This window comes from Podarcis melisellensis (assembly GCF_964234715.1).
Source record: "Podarcis melisellensis genome assembly, chromosome: 3".
Classification (NCBI taxonomy): Eukaryota; Metazoa; Chordata; class Lepidosauria; order Squamata; family Lacertidae; genus Podarcis; species Podarcis melisellensis.
In genome coordinates this window covers 36,441,199-36,451,634 of record NC_138530.1, presented here as the reverse complement: position 1 = coordinate 36,451,634, position 10,436 = coordinate 36,441,199, and positions in this window count along the sequence as shown.

Genomic DNA, 10,436 nt, shown 5'->3' with positions numbered 1-10,436 from the left:
CTGCTGTGCTCTCACATGAAGAAACAGGATGTCCTGGTTTTCCTGGGACAGTTGAGGGGTTTGTTATTTTTATTAATTTCATTCCATATCACTTAATATTTTTAAGGAAAAGAAATCTCAAAGCAGTTTGCAGCACATTCAAACATCAAATAAAACAATCCAGAATAAGTCATTGCTGAATAAAGTCAAGTATAAAATATACATTCAAACTTAATTAATAGGAAACCATTAAGCCAATAAAGGCTGAATGAATTAATGAAAATGAATAAAAGGAAATTAAAATATTATCTTAAACATTTCAAAAGAAAACATTACTAAAGGAAGTCAAAGATACCGTAAAATGCACATTTAAAACAGCATAACTGACAAAAGATAAAAATATTATTGTAAGCATAGAATATATCTGCTGCCTTTGCAGTCTAATCCTGCCAATGGTGGTTTGTGGCAGGTGAGGGCTGTGGAAGCTCAGTCTCAATGACCTGGGTCTGCACCAAGAGACAGCTACGATGGTCTCCAGCCTCAGCTTTTGTAGCTAGAGTCAATCAGCATCCCACCCTCCAACCCTAGGTGGAAAAAAAGGCCTGCAAGGCAGGGAGCCCATCTTCCAGGACTCACAGCCAAGATGCTGTTAGACACAAGGAGAATGCCTGAAGAGGGTTATAATCAGTACTTCTGACTTCCCTTTTTCTACATGATTGTTCTCAGTGCTTTTCCGGTACTGCGTACCCTTGTGTACCCCCTGAAAAAAAGCACTGATTGTTCTTGTCTCCAAGAACTCTCCTCAATTCCTGGAATCAGACTTCTCTCCCAAGAATCTCCATAAATCTTTAGACTTTAGATTAATGGAGGTGAAGGCTATCGTTGGCGACTAGCCATAATGGCTATGCTCTGCCTCAACAAACAGAGGCAATAATGCTTCTGAATACCAGTTGACCTGATCCAGAATGGCTTTTCTCATGTTCTTGCATCCAAGTGCATCTCAATTTCAAACCGGTTGTCTCCTTGAATTCTATCAGAAATGGAATTAGCCAAGAGAAGCAACGACAAAACTATAAAGTTATGTGAGATCAGATGGACATTGTGCTGTGCTGTCAATGATTAAAACTATTAACCTCAAAGAGAATTTTTATGAGGTCATGTGGAAAGCATGTGCAGGAAGTTGGAGAGCCATCCTGTAGCAAGTCTCGTATTGACTGATAACATTTCAGAGAAGTACTTTCCCCTTGAACTCACATGGCATGGCTCCTTTGCTTGTGAGGTCCTGTAAACAGGGTACAAGTTGCTTAGGATCTCCTTGGGAAAAACAGGTCCAAAGGAGAGCAAGTCCTCTTAGTTCTTGCAGAGGGGTAGTTTAAATAAGTAAACAAGGAGAGAGAGAGAGAGAGAGAGAGAGAGAGAGAGAGAGAGAGAGAGAGAGGTCTCTCTGCTTTATTTCACCTGTCACTTAAGGGCTGCTTTGTATGCTACATTTCCCTTGCAATGCAGTATTAAATGTTTCCCCACTTCCATGAGGGATTGGATGGTCCAGCACTGAGTTTCCCTTGGAGCAATGAGCCCTGGAGGCTTATAGTGTTCCCGTAGTATTTCCTTTATTTACATATTGGAAGGAATGAGGCACCCCTTCAGCAGGCAGAAAATCCCATTGGAGTTCCCATGATTGATTGACTGGATTTAATCCATTTCTATCCTACCTTTCTCCCAAGCTGGGATTCAAGGCAGCTTGCAACATTTCAAAACATCAGTTATAAAATATGAAATAATAAAGCAAACTAGTTATAAACAATAATTAAAATACACCACAACATATCTAAAAACAGCAATTAAAAATAAAGATGAAGTACCTCCAGCTAACACATCATTCTGAAAACCACATTTTGTCTCGTTCTTAGTGTATCCCAAAATGTCCTTCCACTGTTGTTGCACACCAACTCCCAGCAGCCTCAGCCATCATGGGCAATGGTCAGGAATGATGGGAGTTGTAGTCCAGCAAAAACTGGAGGGCCACACTCATATTATGGAATAGTAACTGCTTCTTTCCCTGGCTGGCCCTAGATGTTTGCCTGGCAAGAGACTATTATCAGGCTGCTTCTGTGTGAGCTTCTAATGTCTGGTCTGAGAGGAGGCCTAGAGTCTGCAGCTACAAGAATCTGCTGGTTTCTGCTATCTCTCCCAGTGCAACATGGGCAGTGGAGGTGCTGAGGCACCTGGATGGATGCCTTATGTGGGCCTACCGAGTTCCATAGCATCATCCTGCCATTCAACCATTTTTGTGCCTTGATCTGAGGCTTCCCTGGGTGGGTAAGGCGTAGGCACTGCTGGTGTGCAAATCAGTGTTGTAACTGGTGGGAGCGTTGACATGGAAGCTAGGGGAGTGACTGCCAGGGTTGTTTTGCTATCTCCTGTTTCTGCTGGTAATTGTCTTGCTCGAGGCAAAACAACTTTGCTGCTAGGAGGGGCCAGGATCATTGTGATGTGATGCCAGGGGCTAACACCAGCATTGCTTTGACTTGGGTGTGGGATTGCAGTGATTGACCTCTTATCTGCCGCTTCTTGGAACTGATCTGGAATGAGATGTACCCAAACGGTACTGCTGGGCTTAACTTATTTTTCAGATGTTTCTAATACTTAGGTAATATAGCCATTATGATTAGTAGCTCCTGATAACATTACCCTCCCTGAATTAATCTACTCCCCTTTGATATCTGCCTGCATTGGCAGCCACCGCTACATCTTGAAGGAGCCAATTCTGTAGCTTAGCTATGCCCTGTGCAAGGAAGTACCGTATTTTTCGCTCTATAAGACGCACCAGACCATAAGAAGCACCTAGTTTTTGGAGGAGGAAAACAAGAAAAAAAATATTTTGAATCCCAGAAGCCAGAACAGCAAGAGGGATCTCTGTGCAGTGAAAGCAATGGACCCCTCTTGCTGTTCTGGCTTCTGGGATAGCTGCACAGCCTACATTTGCTCCATAAGATGCACACACATTTCCCCTTACTTTTTAGGAGGGAAAAAGTGTGTCTTATAGAGTGAAAAATACAGTACTTCTTGCCTGACTCTTCCACTGTTCAGCTTCATTGGGACGACCCCTGGTTCTAGGATTATGAGAAGGGGAGAAAAATGCCTCCCTATCCAATTTCTCTGCACCTTGAATAATTTTATACACAAATAGTAATTCCAGCTTTTCATAGCCTCTGATCTGCTGCAATTATTCTTTCAGCCCAAACATACACAGGAAACCCTGCCACAACAAAGAGAAAAGCCACAAGAGGTAGATCATATTAGGAAATGTTTATTTATTTCCTCCCGTTCCTCCAAATCTCTTATAAAATGAAAGGAGGAAATGCAGTTAAATCCTATGAAAACATTCCCTGTCTATGAAGAACGTTATTTTCTGTCCATTTTTTTCTTAGAGTTCTAGCATCCCTGAAGTCAGTCCCAACAAAGACTGAGCTGAGTCAGATCCATGTTGTCGTGCAGAACCCAGTCTCGGAGCACTGAGAGACTTCAGGGACCCCTGCTGCTCTCCATTCCAAGTGTGGTGAAATATGCTCGGAGTCCTGTAGTGATTTCATGCTCTTTATTGCAGCTTGTAAAACAGTGATTGAATTGCCCCCAAACCTCAGGCTTTTATATATATTATTTACACAATGAGTCCCATCTAATTGGCTGATTCTGCTTCCCTCCTGGAGCCTGATTGGTCTTGTCCTGCAGGCCAATGAGTTGTTGCATTCTACAATCCTACCAGCCTAATAGACTGATTAACTTCTTCCTGGAGCCTGATTGGTCTTCTCCTGCAAGCCAATCAGTTGTTGCATTCTAGGATCCTACTTGCCTAGGATCCAAGGTTAGTACATAGCAGGTGGTCTCACCAGAAATTTGTATAACAGCATTATGATTCTGGCAGTTTTATTTTCAACCCCTTTCCTAATGATCCGTAGCATGGAATTCAGCTTTTTCACAGGTGCTCGGCTCTAGAATCTCCTGACTTTGCCTTTGTTATAGTTGTGGCCACTACTTGTTTCTGGAGGTACACAGGGGTATGCATACCCCTAAACATTTTGTGAATCTAAGTTTGGCCTCATTGAGGGACAGTATTTCAATATGAGTAGGAAAATGAGAGTACCACTAAGCATTTTTAAAAAAGCAAAAAAGCACTGGTTGTGTCAATTTTGTTTTCTCCTGCCCCCAGTGTGATTTGTGAAGAAGGCAGGTGCCACTTCCAGCAGTGGCCACAACTTGCTAGGGGCTGATGAAAGCTGTGGTCCAAAACATACGGAGAGGGCCAGAATACTGATCCAGACAAACAGCCCCAGTTAACTCATTTATACTGGAGGGGGAAATGGTTACAGTAATGTTTGATAACATCTCCCGCTTGGCGCTACTTCATTTTACAGCTATTTATAGTCAACATGGGTTTGAACCCTCCCCTGGTGATACCATCTCAAGAATGCAAGAAGCACTTTACCTTTAAGTATCCTCCTGAGGACAGAACTCCACGTTGCAAGGCAACAGAGATAACAGTTATCAGATGAATTTGATGTTGTCTCCAGATGCTGGAAGCATCGGATTGGTTTGAAAGATCTGGAAGATTTCCACATCAGTGGAAAACAAATGGAAAGAAGTTCCCAACTAGCCAGATTAAATGGAGTTAAAGAACATCTTTAAAAGGTTTTAAAATGTTAGAGCTATGCAGCCAGACTTGATGTTTCTATTTTGGGGAGAGGGAGGGGAAATGTTTTCCAAAACGGAATATTTGCAGAGTTCAAGAATTGGCTTTGAATGAAACCTGGGGGTGAAGTAATGGGTAATGCCAATGGTCATCTCATGGGGGGGGGACCTAGCATCTGAGGGTTTCATTCTCATGTTGAGCTTTGAAAATATCACTCAGGAGTAAAGAAATCACATTACAATCACAGGAATGGTGTGAAAAAAAGCTTTCCTTGCTCTATTTTGTTACTCAATTGAACCAAGATTTAAGTAAATGTTAAATAACAACATAATAAAATAAAAGAGGGTTGGATTCCAACACTGCTGGATTTTCCATGCAGGAAAACTATGAATGGTGATATTCCATTACCCTCATTTCTATTAAATGTTATGGTACTGAGCAAAAATGTAGCTATTTTTCTTCAAGAGTGTTGCATATGCTGTATGGCATTTGCCCTGTGTATCACAGCCTATCTAGATAGAGTTTAACTCCAAACCTTTATGTGATACTCCAAAACCAGCCAACAAGGAATGGGAGCCTTTGAGTTGCCCACTTCAACGAAATACCACCCAACTGGCAGAAACTAATGGAGGCTGCCACATTGGCAGTGATGAGCAGAGGATAACACCTGATTTAATTGACTGTGTGGGTTTTATTCTTTATTTATTACTAGATTTATATACCACCCTTCATCAAAAGATCTTAGGGCAGTTCACAAGATTATCATGCTAATAATACTCAGCAGCACTTTATAGTACTTAAAGAGAGGGTTTTAAAAATCAGTTTTGTGCAAGCATTGATTCAGGATTTCCTGCAGTATGTGATATAGGGAGGCATTATTAGCTAGTTTAAATGAGAGGGAAATGAACCACAGTTTAGTTTATTGTGTGTTTACATATTACTTCACACACCCAAAAGAAGTCCTGGAGCAATTTACAGGACAATAAAATACAGGATACGATATGTAAAAGGAAATTCATGGAGACAGTGCAAATACATAAATGTTGTTGTTGTTGTTTAGTCGTTTAGTCGTGTCTGACTCTTCGTGACCCCATGGACCAGAGCACGCCAGGCACTCCTGTCTTCCACTGCCTCCTGCAGTTTGGTCAGACTCATGTTTGTGGCTTCGAGAACACTGTCCAACCATCTCGTCCTCTGTCGTCCCCTTCTCCTTGTGCCCTCCATCTTTCCCAACATCAGGGTCTTTTCCAGGGAGTCTTCTCTTCTCATGAGGTGGCCAAAGTATTGGAGCCTCAGCTTCAGGGATCTGTCCTTCCAGTGAGCACTCAGGGCTGATTTCCTTAAGAATGGATGCGTTTGATCTTCTTGCAGTCCATGGGACTCTTAAGAGTCTCCTCCAGCACCATAATTCAAAAGCATCAATTTTTTGCCACTCTTTTGTTGACTATGAGGGCCACTCCATTTCTTTTACGGGATTCTTGCCCACAGTAGTAGATATGATGGTCATCCAAACTGAATCCGCCCATTCCCGTCCATTTTAGTTCACTGATGCCCAGGATGTCAATATTTATTCTTGCCATCTCATTTTTGACCACATCCAACTTACCAAGGTTCATGGTTCTTACATTCCAGGTTCCTATGCAATATTTTTCTTTACAGCATTGGACTTTCCTTTCGCTTCCAGGCATATCCGCAACTGAGAGTCCTTTCGGCTTTGGCCCAGCCGCTTCATCAGCTCTGAATCTACTTGTACTTGTCCTCTGCTCTTCTTCAGTAGCATGTTGGACGCCTTCCGACCTGAGGGGCTCATCTTCCAGCATCATGACTTTTATATGCATGTTGTCTTTGACCATGGAGTTTTCTTGGCAGGGATACTGGAGTGGCTTGCCAGCTCCTGCTCCAGGTCAAAACTCTCCACTATGACCTGTCCATCTTGGGTGGCCATGCACGGCATAGTTCATAACTTCTCTGAGTTATTCAAGCCCCTTCGCCACGGCAAGGCAGTGACCCATGAAGGGGACATAAATATTAAAATTGTTAAAAGTAAAGAGGGGGAGGGAAGTGTCACCACAGGCCTGAAAATTAGCGCCCTCCAAATGTGCAGGAGAATAAAAATATATTTGTCAATATAATAGCAAAGTTAGCAACAGGTAAGATTCCTTGGGGAGAGCGTTGCACCATCAAGCAGCTACCGCAGCAAAATTATAAAGCTACACTCAGGAATTGACTGACCAGGAACAAGACCTCAAGGTCGTAGCTCAGGGAGGGTGTCAACCCAGTGTGGTAGCTGTGGATGGAAAAATAAAACTTCTGACATATTGTCAGAAATCTAAGGTGCTGCCACATTTGGAATACTGTGCACAATTCTGACTACCTCCCCTTCCAAAATGATTTTGTAGGGTTGGAAAAGGTTCAGAGAAGAACGATCAAGAGAGTGGGGAAATTCCACTATGACACAAGGTTGCAGCATTCAGGACTTCTTCCAATAGGTGCTTCTTGCAGCAGGAAGTACAGGCTCGGAGGCCGGGGGGTGGGAGCCAATGATTCACTGTGTCTTTCAACAGTTGTGTGGCTAGCACAAATTAAACAGTGCAAGCCTTTTCTAGTATGGAAATGCACGCACCTGTTGAAACGATGTCTGCCAGACATCTTTTTAGCTGTGTGTGGCCCTGATGTATTTTTGAGCACCACAGCTTGTTACATGCTGTTAAAAAACGGCCACGGATGTTTGTTTTTTTAAATTCAAACCAAACTAGTCCCCTTTGGGGCACAATGAACTTGAACTGCAGCTAGTTCCTTTTTAAAATGAACTTTCCTAGCACTGGCTAGAGACCATGGGCTGCCAAGGCTTTTGTGGGCATATTTTGCCAAGTGTCATGGACACTGGCCCCTTCCCCTTTACCTACAGAAAGGAGCTATGCTGTGGTAGGGGGGAAATGTATGGATAAGTACGGTAAATGACAGGAGTAGTAAGGGGACCTTTATTTATTTAGTACATTTTATACTCCCCCCTTTTCATGCGACATGGAAACCAAGATTGTGTACATGTGGTTCCTAAGCATTCTACCATCATAGCACTAATCAGACCCAGATTTGCTTAATTTCAGAAAGGCAGTATCATGTATCCTCAGACCATGCCCTTGTTCTTCTCTGTGCACAGTATTATCATTGTATTTATGTGCCCTTTTAGTTGGCACTGCATTGTAGTGTGTGAACATTTATGATAAGCTGGTTTGAGTGCTGTTTCCAGAAAAGCAGCATATACATTTGCCAAGTATAAAGGTTCCCCCCACTTACGTGGGGGTTACATTCTGGGGTGCCACGTGCGTAAGTGAAAATCAGTTAAGTTGGAAGCACCCTCTAAAAAGCCTCTAAACATCTGTTTTTCTCCTGCTCTCCAGTTCTCTCCACACAACTCTCTCTTCCACCAGAGCTGAAGCACTGGGGTCGGCTGGAGGCCACGCAGGAAAGTTGCTGTTGCTGCACTACGCCATAGAGCAGCTGCTAGGCGGGGAGGCTGAGCAGTATAAACAAAACTCTGCTGTACCTCAGGTCTCTTCAGGACTTCCTCCACCCTCGCTGACATCCTCTTCAGGTTCCGGGGAGGGTCTCCTCATGAGCCACGAGGACTCTCCAGCTCTCTCCCACCATTTTCTGGTTTGAATCTCTTTTCCAGCACCAAGCCTATATATGCGGTCACATGCAAGTCGGTTGTGCATAAGCGGGATGACACCTGTATAAGAACAGCCTGCTGGATCAGGTCAATGGCCCATCTAGTCCAGTACTCGGTTCCCACAGTGGCAGACCAGATGCCTTTGTGAAACCTAGAAGTAAATGAATGAATGGAAGCCTTGAAAGACAAACATTTCCCCAGCCATGAAGCCTGGAAAGAAAGAGGAGATTCTTGGGAACACAGGTTCTGTATCAGATTCTGGATTTTGCACCCATGAAATTACTTTGGACAAATAGCTCTGTCTGAGGCTGTTTTGGAAATATGCTCTGGCATGAGAAGCATTAGGTGTCTTCCTTTGAAATCCTGGCTGATATTTTGCTGCTTTCCTTGGAAGTTTTCTTTTTGAACTCGAAACAATTATGTTTCTTACATTGGAATGAGTCTACCACCCATGACCAGTCTTGGGTCCTGAACAGTACACTTGCTGCTGCTTTATATATTTTCTTTCCTGGTTTCTAAACTTTTGAAAGCTGGCTGGTGTTTTCATGTCCTAATCTAAGGCTTATTGGTTTAAACTCACGTTTGGACAGCACTCTGTTTGTTCATTGGGGATCCTCTGAAGTTGTTAAAATATTCCAAATGGGACAAAGCAGTGGAAACATAAATTCAGTCACAAAAAATATACAGTGAGATGAACAGAAATGCTTTTTTTAATGTTTTAAAATAACAGTGATATTTAATGTTGAGCCCAGGGTTGTAACAGTATCTGAATTCCCTTTAATTAATGAAGCAAGGGGCAGTTCTGGAACATTTTGCAGATCCAAAAAAAGGGTTCCTGTGCTATTAATAGCTGTATAAGAAGCATCATGTTGTGACCAAATGTCTCAGTCTAATGAGCTCAAAAAATAGGAGTATCCTAAGGCCTGGTGTTTACAGAATGCAGGAGAAACTGGGGCTGTGGGAGAGAAATACACAAGTACTGTACCTAGCTCCTCCCCCCCTTTTTACTCCCACACTAAGTGTGCTCTGGGGAAGCAGGTGGCACTGTGGGTTAAACCACAGAGCCTAGGACTTGCTGATCAGAAGGTTGGTGGTTCGAATCCCCGCGACGGGGTGAGCTCCCGTTGCTTGGTCCCTGCTCCTGCCAACTAGCAGTTTGAAAGCACGTCAAAGTGCAAGTAGATAAATAGGTACCGCTCCAGCGGGAAGGTAAATGGCGTTTCCGTGCACTGCTCTGGTTCGCCAGAAGCGGCTAATGGTCAGGGGTCCCTTTACCTTTACCTTAAGTGTGCTCTGGGCTAAGAACAAACCTTGGCTACAGCCTACGGGTCATGTTTAGTGAGGGGTCAGATTAAACAAGAGCCTGGGTTCGGATGACATGTTAAGACAAACCTTCGCATAGCTCAGTGTTGTAAATGAACAAAAAGAATCAGAGAGGACCAAAGAGACTACAAGCTCCTCTCTCATGTGATCCTCCAAAGCTATAGTTTCTGTCTTACCATGTTGTGTGAACCAGGCCTACATCTTGAATGACATCATTTAGTCTGAAGGTGCAGGTGTATTGCTGAAACTATGCAGAGCTTGCCCTGTAGGCTAAAAGGAAGATTGTCTGGGAAATTATACACAAGCCATGCCGAGCCCTTCAGAGAAGGATAGCTGGGGTGTATGTAAATAATAGAGGCCTGTGGGGGGAAGAGGGGTGGGGCGAGCTGGAAAATAATCTTTATTGATTAGGATTCCACCACAATCACACACACACAAATAGTAAACTACATTAATTATAACTATGATTATAATTATAATCTTCATCAACTCACTCTTCATCCTAAACTCATACATTAGCACTAAGCCATAGTTTGGATCAACATGATGTACAAACCAGGCCAATATCTTGCCTACCACCATTGCACCCAAGCATAATGTTGATGCATGATAACTTTGTTCACTTTCAAGTGCTTGGGCAATCTAAAAAGCTGTTTAGAAACTGGGAAACAAGTGCTGGAATTTCCTTAAACTTTCTGGTCACTTGTTTTGAATGCTAATGTATGTTTTCACAGGGTGTGAACTATTTATTTGGTTGCGGAACTTTCAATA